At 38.1% G+C, this 11,731-nt stretch overlaps 1 long non-coding RNA gene across 5 annotated transcripts in view; it reads left to right on the forward strand.

The window, feature by feature from the left end:
* The window catches only part of LOC141377601 (uncharacterized), a 273,462-nt gene that overhangs the window by 31,217 nt on the left and 230,514 nt on the right, over positions 1 to 11,731 (forward strand). For all 5 annotated transcript variants that reach the window (XR_015507914.1, XR_015507922.1, XR_015507916.1 and 2 more), the window contains exon 2: positions 1,427 to 1,573. This is a non-coding gene — a long non-coding RNA (uncharacterized LOC141377601). The remainder of the gene's footprint in view (positions 1 to 1,426; positions 1,574 to 11,731) is intronic.

Raw genomic sequence — 11,731 nt, forward strand, 5'->3', positions numbered from 1 at the left:
AATTGCCCTTCCAGCTGCAACCCATCTCTGGGAAACATCCATACACACTCATTCACACTCATAAACTACAGACAATTTAGCCTACCCAATTTACCTGTGACGCATGTCTTTGTGACTGCGGGGGAAACCGGAGCACCCAGAGCAAACCCATGCGAACGCAGGGAGAACATGCAAACTCCACACAGAAACGCCAACTGACCCTGCCAAGGCTTGAACCAGCGACCTTCTTGTATATTATATATATAATTATATATATATTATATATATTTATATATATATATATATATATATATATATATATATATATATATATATATATATATATATATATATATATATATATATATATATAATATTTTTTATTAAATTCTTTTTTTATGGTTTGACAGTTTTGGCACAATCTGACTTTAAGCATAGCCTAATCTTGAAATTTATCACTGTTTCATAGGATTTGGCATAAAAATGCGGAGCTGAATTTGCTGTTAATGCATAACTAGCAAGGCTTTAAAGTAAATGACAACTAACATACTTTTATCAATATCAATTGACTGTATGATGGAGTTAATATTTGATGTGAACTTACGGTGTGTTGCAAAACAGGTATATTGAGATAGAGGTGCCAGTTTTGCAATGTATACAATAAGAATGGTACTACGATAATGCTTTAATGGGAGATAGTGGAAACATTTAAATAATTCATCATTAAATGTCATCATATTGCATACCCCTAAGTTTGTAAACAACTATATTTAGCTTGTTTTGACATATTATTTAAAATATGTGGCTAAGAAATTGTTGGACCAGTGAATATTTTCTGTATTCTGACATATGCGCATGTATTTTCATGGCAGGTTTGGTGGTGTTAAATTGTATCATATTAAAAAGATATTTAAACTTCCTAATTTTAACTCATTAAACTGTAGACACTCTGAATCCAAGCAAAACATTGTCTTCTTATGGTGGGTAGGCTCAAATCTGACATGAAACCTCGTCCTGCTTGTAGACTATTGATTTTGTGTCTGTTTTGTCAGCAAAACAAAGAGAATCCAACCGTACACATCTTGAAGTGTCTTCCATTTACAGAAAACACTTTGCAGTACTTATTACCTGTTTGGTATTGCTGGTGGGCTTCTTTCTGTCGGTGTGTGTAATGAAGCTCTTCAAGTGTTCCATTGTGTGTGTGTGTGTGTGTGTGTAAATAAATAAAACACAGGCAATGACAATGTGGTTTTATTCCATTCTCCATACAGGAGGGGAAAAAAGGCATCCATACTGACCAATTACGGTTAGCATAGTGTGTGTGTGTGTGTGTGTGTTGTGGAATTTACCACATGCATCTCTTTTATGCACTATGTCTCTGGAGTATAAATTAAGATGAAAACATATTTTCAGATGTCTTTGTTTGGTGTCCTCTCTCTGTTCCCAGGATGGCATGAGAGCGAGTGGTCACTGCGGAGGAGCATGTGTTGATGATTTCTTTCGGTTTGGAGAGGTGCTGAACTGACAGAGCCGAACTGACTCGCTCTTCTCCCAAAGGAAAGGATATGCTTCTGCAAGGCAGAGAAAGCTGAGAGTAAGTGGGACACAATTATGCTTTGTAAAGAAGCTCACAGACCTTGTGTGCTTTCTGTGACCCTGCCGTGTTTTGGGGCTCACAGTGCTGATGATGGTGATCCCTTGTCACATTGTGAAACTAGGAGCAAAGAAGATCTAGTTCCCCCATAAATATTGTATTGTTTGCTTATCCTAATGATCTAAACAGCTCCTGCCTCAGAAAACATGGCCAAATCTGACACTTCACATCCAGCCTTTTGCTTTGGGTTCATTCCTTCCCCAAGTTTGATGCTGGAAATATTTTTCACAATTAAACTTAAGTAAAACTTGCTTTCATGAGTGAAGTGAACTTTGGACCCTTTGGACCTCTGTCCACAAAGCATGCTCCTCAATAGTCTTTTAATTGTTTCTGCTAAGGTTTGATCTCTTATAGAGGCTTTCGGCCTATATTCACTTGCCACAGCCATATCACCCTACAGCCCAAGACTGGTTACTCACTGAAGCTAAGCAGGCCTGAGCCTGGTCATTATCTGGATGGGAAACCAGGTTGCTTTTGGAAGTAGGTAGTGTTGATGCCTCACAGCAAGAAGGTCGCTGGTTCGAGCCTCAGCTGGGTTAGTTGGCATTTTTGTGTGGAGTTTGCATGTTCTTCCTGCGTTCGCGTGGGTTTCCCCCGGGTGTTCTGGTTTCCCCCACAGTCCAAAGACATGCGGTACAGGTGAATTGGGTAAGTTAAATTGTCCATAGTGTATGAGTGTGAGTGGATGTGTGTGGATGTTTCCCGGAGATGGTTTGTGGCTGGAAGGGCATCCGCTGCGTAAATCAAAATGCTGGATAAGTTGGCAGTTCATTCCACTGTGGCAACCATAGATTAATAAAGGGACTAAGCCGAAAAGAAAATGAATGAATGAATGAATGAATGAATGAATGAATGAATGAATGAATGAATGAATAGTAGGAAATATTGTGAAAAATGTCTTGTACTGTTAAACATCACATGCAGGAAAGATTGGAAAAAGACATATATATACTACAGAGCTTTGCCATAGTGTATTGTTACGGCCCGTGTGGCTCGGAGGATGAAAAAGGGCTTAACATAATTATAACAAATCAATATTTGAAGAATTTGAAGACGTTAGCTGCTATGAAACAACACAGACAATGACGTGGCAAAAAAGTGGTTCGCTTAATTGCAATAAAGATAAAGAAAACTAATATTTAAATCACCCAAAATATTTTTACAAATATGTACAATAAATGCAATATTAAGTAAACAAACAAACCTAATAGAGGGAAGAAAAATAAGAGGTGCCAATGTAACGGAGGCCAGCTAGTAAGTGCTGTGCAGGTAAACCTCACTCCTCTGACCTCCAAAGCTGCTCTAGCGACAGATGCTAGAGGTCATGGTCTTTAGCCTCCTTGTTAGAGCAACCGACTCCCATGCGGTAGGTTGCCAGTTCGATACCAGCTCAGAGCGGGTTGGGTGGCTTAGAACCGGCGGGGTTACTCCAAAACAAAGAAAATAACAAATTAAACACCCGCTAATCCCTCCCACAACCTCTAAATAACTAGAGAAATATGTAAATAAGAAAAAAAAGTCTGTGAGTGAATGTGAGAGTGTGTTGCTCAGTACTGGGATGCCGCTGGAAGGGCATCCTCTGCGTAAAACATATGCTGGGATAGTTGGCGGTTCATTCCGCTGTGGCAACCTCTGATAAATCAGAGGCTAAGCCGAAGGAAAATGAATGAATACTTTTCATAATTAACACATTTAATTTGGATTATATTTCAAATGTGTGTTTTTTTTAAATACTTGTTTATTCACATGACATCTAATGTGCAGAGATGGTTTAAGAAGTTTTTTTTTTTTTTAGTTTTTTTTTTTAACTCTTATAGTTTTAGCAAAGAGTTTAGAATGACCAAGAGGCGACATTTAATAGAACGTTTCATTGCAACAGCAGCACCCAGCAACGGCCCCAGATTCCACCATTTTGGGGTAAATGTGCTCGGCTGTCCATTGGATCTTATTGCTGTCGCGATGCCCTGCTGAAAAATCCAGCTTAAACCAGCCTAGGTTGGTTGGCTGGTTTTAGCTGGTCGACCAGGCTGGTTTTAGAGGGGTTTTGGCCACTTCTAGGTTTCCAGCCATTTCCAGCCTGGTCTTAGCTGGTCAGGCTGGAAAATGACCAGCCAAATCCAGCTAAAACCAGCTTGACCAGTCTGGTTTAAGCTGGATATAGCTGGTTTTGGCTAGACTTCCAGCTTGGCTAGGCTGGTCAAGCTGGTTTTAGCTGGTCATCTCCCAGCCTGACCAGCTAAGACCAGGCTGGAAATGGCTGGAAACCTGGAAGTGGCCAAAACCCCTCTAAAACCAGCCTGGTCGACCAGCTAAAACCAGCCAACCAGCCTAGGCTTGATTTTTTATTTTTTTTTTAGCTTGATTTTTCAGCTGGGTGGCAAGCAGCTGCTTTGTTTTTTTATTTATTTATTTAAAAAAAGCTGAGATACAACCTGAAAGACGACAATACAACACTTACAATCACAATCATCAGCACTTTTAATAGTTTATTTTACAGACTTGTAATATGCTGTTGTTCTATTGGAATTTTCATTCCAAAATTGCTACTGCGCCATCTAGTGGCTGTTTCCCAAATTGCACTAGAGTGTCGCCTCTTGGTGATTCTATATGCTCTTTGGTTTTAATTTATATGTGAGCTAAATGCAAATCATCCCTCCATTATGTGCAGAATGTGTGCTTCATGTCTAATACGTAAGTGAAAGCATGCTGGAATATTATCGAGAGCTGTTTATTCGTTGGGATAATTGACCGAAGTTACCATCTGATAATTTTATTTTTTTTATTAGTTATTAGACAACAGTGGTTTGTTCTGTTACCCAATAATAATAATAATAATAATAATTTAATTTTTGAAACATTAATGAAGGATTATTTGTTAAATTAATTTCTATAATAAAATAAAAAATATAATTGACCTTTAAAATAGTTATAAAAAGTTTTAAATACTGCTTTTAATAAAAAAAAATAAAAAAAAACAGCCTGGAAGTGGCTAAAACCCCTCTACTACCAGCTAAATCCAGCCAACCAGCCTAGGCTGGTTTAAGCTTGATTTTTCAGCAGGGTGGCAAGCAGCTGCTTTGTTTTTTATTTATTTATTTTTTAAAAAGCTGAGATACAACCTGAAAGACGACAATACAACACTTACCATCACAATCATCAGCACTTTTAATAGTTTATTTTACAGACTTGTTGTAATATGCTGTTGTTCTATTAGAGTTTTCATTCCAAAATTGCCGCCGCTCCATCTAGTGGCTGTTTCCCAAACCGCACTAGAGTGTCGCCTCTTGGTGATTCTATGCTCTTTGGTTTTAATTTATATGTGAGCTAAATGCAAATCATCCCTCCATTATGTGCAGAATGTGTGCTTCATTTCTAATACGCAAGTAAAAGCATGCTGAAATATTATCGAGAGCTGTTTATTCGTTGGGATAATTGACCGAAGTTACCATCTGATAATTTTATTCTTTTTATTAGTTATTAGACAACAGTGGTTTGTTCTGTTACCCAATAATAATAATTATTATTATTATTTAATTTTTGAAACATTAATGAAGGATTATTTGTTAAATTAATTTCTATAATAAAATAAAAAATATAATTGACCTTTAAAATAGTTATAAAAAGTTTTAAATACTGCTTTTAATAATAATAATAATAAAAAAAACAGCCTGGAAGTGGCTAAAACCCCTCTACTACCAGCTAAATCCAGCCAACCAGCCTAGGCTGGTTTAAGCTTGATTTTTCAGCAGGGTGGCAAGCAGCTGCTTTGTTTTTTATTTATTTATTTTTTAAAAAGCTGAGATACAACCTGAAAGACGACAATACAACACTTACCATCACAATCATCAGCACTTTTAATAGTTTATTTTACAGACTTGTTGTAATATGCTGTTGTTCTATTAGAGTTTTCATTCCAAAATTGCCGCCGCTCCATCTAGTGGCTGTTTCCCAAACCGCACTAGAGTGTCGCCTCTTGGTGATTCTATGCTCTTTGGTTTTAATTTATATGTGAGCTAAATGCAAATCATCCCTCCATTATGTGCAGAATGTGTGCTTCATGTCTAATACGCAAGTAAAAGCATGCTGAAATATTATCGAGAGCTGTTTATTCGTTGGGATAATTGACCGAAGTTACCATCTGATAATTTTATTCTTTTTATTAGTTATTAGACAACAGTGGTTTGTTCTGTTACCCAATAATAATAATTATTATTATTATTTAATTTTTGAAACATTAATGAAGGATTATTTGTTAAATTAATTTCTATAATAAAATAAAAAATATAATTGACCTTTAAAATAGTTATAAAAAGTTTTAAATACTGCTTTTAATAATAATAATAATAAAAAAAACAGCCTGGAAGTGGCTAAAACCCCTCTACTACCAGCTAAATCCAGCCAACCAGCCTAGGCTGGTTTAAGCTTGATTTTTCAGCAGGGTGGCAAGCAGCTGCTTTGTTTTTTATTTATTTATTTTTTAAAAAGCTGAGATACAACCTGAAAGACGACAATACAACACTTACCATCACAATCATCAGCACTTTTAATAGTTTATTTTACAGACTTGTTGTAATATGCTGTTGTTCTATTGGAGTTTTCATTCCAAAATAGCCGCCGCTCCATCTAGTGGCTGTTTCCCAAATCGCACTAGAGTGTCGCCTCTTGGTGATTCTATGCTCTTTTGGTTTTAATTTATATGTAAGCTAAATGCAAATCATCCCTCCATCATGTGCAGAACAGCACTTGCCACTTAAGCCGACTGCTTGTAACCGCATTAATTTTTATGCAAGCAAACTGCCATGCAACGCATTTAGCTATAAATCATACACCATGCTATCTGTTTCCCAGCAAGCAAGCGTAATTAAGATGGCACAGGAGTTTGCTGGAAGACGCCAGGCACATAGAGAGAGCGCTGAGACATGAAAAATCCATCCTTCTCCTCAGTCTCTGTGTGAGGTGAAACCCTGCTGTAAAAATGATCTCCGGTCAGCTCAAAGATGCTTGTGCCAGCAGCACCTCTGCCCAAGGGTGCTGTTATGAGACTTTGATGGAGAGCTGTTTTTCCCCCCTTGCTTTGTTTTATCTTTTTTATTCTGGTTTTCTCTGGACAGCAGAAGGTCAGGGCTGCAATTGAGCAGGTGATATTATCATAAGCACAGGGTCGCTTTCATACGCTCTTTGTTATAATATCTCTCCATCTACACCTTAGGAGACCACCGGCGCGTGTGAAGTCAATAACCGGAAAACAGGGACTATCAAAGGAATAATAATGTAATAAAGTATCCTTTAGAATGAGGAAGGAATAAAGGCTCATGGCTAGCGCATTGTATAAACTCTCTTCCTTTAAGTCCAGTCACTGCCAGTGAAATGAATGGGATAATAGACCCTATTCCTGTAACTACATATAACATGCTGCCTGGATTTAATTTGCTCTGTTGCTCCAGTGGGGTTTCAAATGATTAGGTTATGTTCGTTTAGTGCTTAAGAACCTGGGATATGTGAGGAAAAATGAATTTAATTATTATACAATAATATCACCACCTAAAGTGAAACTTACATCCACTAAAACTATCAGATCTGAAGGAAATCCATAGTTTGAGTGATTGATTTGTCAGATTTTTGTTTTTAATGAATCCTACCAACTAGGGCTCATTGTGGAAACGTAGCCCGCGGACGTTTCTGCGGTCCGCGATTTACGTCCCGGGAGGTACGTATTCGAGCGGTTTTTGTTTTCGCGGATTTGCGAGAGGGCGCTGTGCGCGCTTTTTCGCGTCTCGAGCGCCTCTCGGGAGTGCGTGCCGTTCGCGCCCGCACTGTTCTCGCGCGAAAAGCCGCCGGATCGGCCGACCCGGCTGTCCTCCTTTCCTCCTCCTTCCCTAAACCCAAGCGACGGTTTGCAAAAGCCGTCCAGAAAAAAAAAAAAAAAGCAAAAGCCCTCGTCTTTGATTTCGACCGTGTTTTCGGATCCCGCCGCGTTCTCGCCCTTATTTTTCGGATTCTGTTTTTCATCTTAACTGATTTCCGGAACCGCTGTTCCCCAGACTCGATTCCGATTGTCGTCCCCGCGGCTGACTCCTTCTCCTCCTTCTCCGGGGCCTCCGCTCCGTCGACGCAACGCTGTGAGCTAAGCGGACAAACTGGTTGCATCGGGAAAGCCCTCCACTCGGAGGCGAGCCGTCGGTCGGCGAGCACAAAGAGGAGGAGCGGAGTGGCGCCACACCGTCCCGCAGCATTCACTCGAAAAAAACTAAACGCGGCCTTACGTACCTCCGGTCACGTAAATCGCAGTCTCCAGAAACGTCCGCGGGGCTACGTTTCCAGAATGAGCTTGGGTTGAATCCTACTGTGCAGGACTCTATTATTGAGCATTTTATAGACACATTAAACATTTTTGTGCAAGTGTTTTATTGACACAACTGCAGGACATTTTTTTGTTGGCTTTTTTTGTTTATCTTTGAATACTGTATGGGGAGGCATGGTGGCTTAGTGGTTAGCATTGTCACTTCACAGCAAGAAGGTCTCTGGTTTGAGTCCTGGCTGGGTCACTTGACGTTTCTGTATGAAGTTTGCATGTTCTCCCTGTGTTGGCGTGGGTTTGCTCCGGTTTTCTCCACAGTCCAAACACATGGGCTATAGGTGAATAAATTAAATTGTCCATAGTGTATGAGTGCTTGTGTGAATGCAATAATTAATGGGTGTTTTTTAGTACTGGGTTGCAGCTGAAAGGGCATCCACTGTGTAAAACATTTGCTGGAATAGTTGTTGGTGACCCCTGAAAAATAAGAGAGTAAACTGAAGGAATATGATTAAATGAATTTGGTATGTGTTTTTGTGTGACATACAGTAATAACTCTGACACTCAGTATTTGTCATTGGCCCAGTCAAAATTTGCTAGTCTGAATATTCAAACAATTGTTCAACTAGGAGAAGACAAAAATACTCCATTCAGTACTCAAAACTTGATTTGTAGATGCACGCACAGATATTGGCTTTTGATTTTTGCTTATTCTTGTTCTTGAGTTTAATAGTGCATGTACAAGTATGTTATTGCACTCTTAAAGGTACACTCCACTTTTTTGTACCTTTTACCATTTTTGAAGTCAAGCTCTTATTTGACGAGAGTATGATTAGTTTAGCTAAGCATAAATCAATGAATCGGATTAAATCATTAGCATCTTGCTCAAAAATGACCAGAGTGTAAATATTTTCTTTATATTTAAAGCTGCTCTGTAGTTCCATTGTGTACTAAGACCAGCATAAAATTAAAAGTTGCTGTTAATTAAATTTTGCAATGTTGGAGACATTTGTGAGAGACAATTAAGAATCAATAGTCAGGCCCTGCATATTATTATTGCGACTGCTGCAGCCATCTTACAGCAGCAAATTTCAACATAGTTCATTCTGGAAATATAGCCCTATATACATTTACGGAGATTGCGAATTATATTGCCAGAAGAATGTGTGGCTTTCGTCTTTAAAACAAATGCTATGGGGCGGTATGATGCCGTTTCTTAATGTGCTTACCAGCTGACCATTTACCTCCATATGCTGCTGTTACCAGTTTGCCCAGTAGCTCGCCACACATGTCGGAGGATTTGAGATGCAGAGAGGAGTTAGCCTTGATGACAGGGTTCGAGTCCGGGGAAGAACGATTCCAGAAAGCAAATAAAACAAAAACCAAAACCAAAAAGCAAATAAAAAAACAGGGTGGGAATGTGGTAAAATCTGACAACGTGGTAAAAATCAGGCTGTCGCAAGGGCTTTTCTTTTTCTGGATTGGTTTTGAAAACACTGTCGGTTAGGTTTAGGGAAGTGTGTGGGCGCTGGGTAATTGGTGCTTTTGAAAACACTATTAGTTGGGTTAAGTCAGGGGTGCTCAAACTCGGTCATGGAGAGCCAGTGTCCTGCATAGTTTTGCTGCAACTTCCTTTAACACACATACCTGGAAGTTTTAGTATTCATAGAAACAGCTTGAGTTTGGGCTCAAGGACTGAGTTTGGGCACCCCTGGGTTTTTATTGAAGGGGGTGGGTGTGGGGATTGATCAGTCGGTCAGTCAGTCGACAGTGGCCTCTGGTGGATTTATGCGAGAACAGCAGGTGTGAATGGCATTCGTGAGAGAAATTTGAGATCCCAAAAAGCATACACAGCAGCCTTTGTTGGATTCGCAAAAACAAAAACAGCAAAAAAAGTAGATCCTGCTATTGTATTTGTTGCTCTCCAGAAATGTATATAGGTGTACATAATCAGAATGAGCCTGGGTTGGCAAATTTGCTTTGATTGTTACGCCAGAATGAGAGTATAGTTCCAACACATATCAGCCTAGAAAAAAGCAGCTTTTCATTTTCTGTCAGTCATGTTAACTACAGAAGAGTCCAACTTTAAATAGGAAACTTATCGAAACACTTTGGTCATTTTGAGCTAGATGCTGATGATCTAACCTCAATAATCTATGCTAAGCTAAGTTAAAAGTGCTCCAGCTAGACTAATAACATTATTCCCCTAAATGGATTAAAAAAATAGTACAACTCAACGGTTTATCTGTAGGGGAAATGAACAGTGGGCTATATGCACAGCTAGTGTTTTTCAGCCAATAATGAACTTCCAGTGAGAGCTTTATGTGACTATTTTCAATTTCATAATGTTCATTTTACATCATTGATGTTGTAATGTAATTCAAATATAATTAGCTAAAAAGACTTAGGCAACTATTTGGTTGTTATAGTATAAAAAGAAAGGAAAGACAGTTTAAACGCTAATTGAAAAGTTTAAAAGTTAATTTCCGTATTTTAAAGACATGGCATGGAAAAATATGCAGTGCTTTTGGGTGAATCTGATACCCACTTAAATATTATATATCTATTACGCAGTGGTGATCGCCTTTTTATTTGATAAATCATATCTTAAACGCTGAAATTTTGTATGGGAAGACAATAACCAGAATCAATGGGGCTGACTGAAATTAAAAGTCTGTGTGCATATACCCCATTAGCCTTTTCCAAAAAAGTGTTCCTTAAAAAATAAAAGTTCTTCTGGTTGAAATATGCACTAATCAAACATATACTGTAAGTATCATGATTTAGACCCTGGGAATTCTTTAAAAAATCATGCTGCTTTGGGTGATGTCAGCTGAGGCAATGTGAAATTGAATATTAAAGGTCCAGGATCAGAGCCCTGTACAGTATGTAGACCCTTAAACAACATCATTGGCACATTGATGCCTCCCGCTAGGCAGATGAATAGAGCAACTTATACTAGTGCTGCTAAAATTACACCTCATGTGGAGAAAATAGCCTTTTTGTATAATGTCATACAAATTGTGGGATGCACATTTTTTCCACTCTTATTACCAGTACAGCTCACATGCTGCGCTCAGGAAAGTGTCACGTTTTTTGTTTTTTTGTTTTTGGGCTCAAATGCTTCGAAGATGATGCAGGCTTTCAAGAGCAAGCCAAATGTACTTTTTCTAGAAATTAATATAGTAACCAATCTGATGTTTTCTTGCAATGGGCTCAATGTGAAAAGTTCAGATGCAAAACCCTCTAAATCCATTAGACCTGTTTTCTAAATGAGCATTTTCTATCAGGCTCTTTTAATTAGATTCAGAAGTTTCATTTTATATGTAACGATAAGGTAATTAGCTAGTATATACAATAGTTTTTTTTTAAATGTCACTTTAGACAATTCTTTAGTTTTTAACAAGGTAAATTTTCTTTTGCGTCAAAACCAGCTAAATTCACTTCTGCTTTTTTTGCAAAAAAACTATAAATCCACCTATTGAGACAATACACTGTTATTAGTTGAAAATCATTAAAGATGCAATTATAAATTATTTTATCAAAAATAAAACACATTACACAAATTACCTAAAATATATGATTCTGTCAAGTAAGTGGTGGTACATTCCGCTGTGATAAACCAGGGAAAAAGCAGAAAGAAAATGAATGAATAAAATTGATCAAATGCATTATTCAATAACTTTAAAACTGACATTAATGTAATCTTAACTATCTGTTGTCATTTCTGATATTTGTGATTTACATTTAATGTAAGCAGGACAATGTAAACATTGCAAACATTGTAAACTAAGCTTGGTAGA

This window comes from Danio rerio, chromosome 14, assembly GCF_052040795.2.
Source record: "Danio rerio strain M-AB ecotype USA chromosome 14, GRCz13ab, whole genome shotgun sequence".
NCBI classification, from domain to species: Eukaryota; Metazoa; Chordata; class Actinopteri; order Cypriniformes; family Danionidae; genus Danio; species Danio rerio.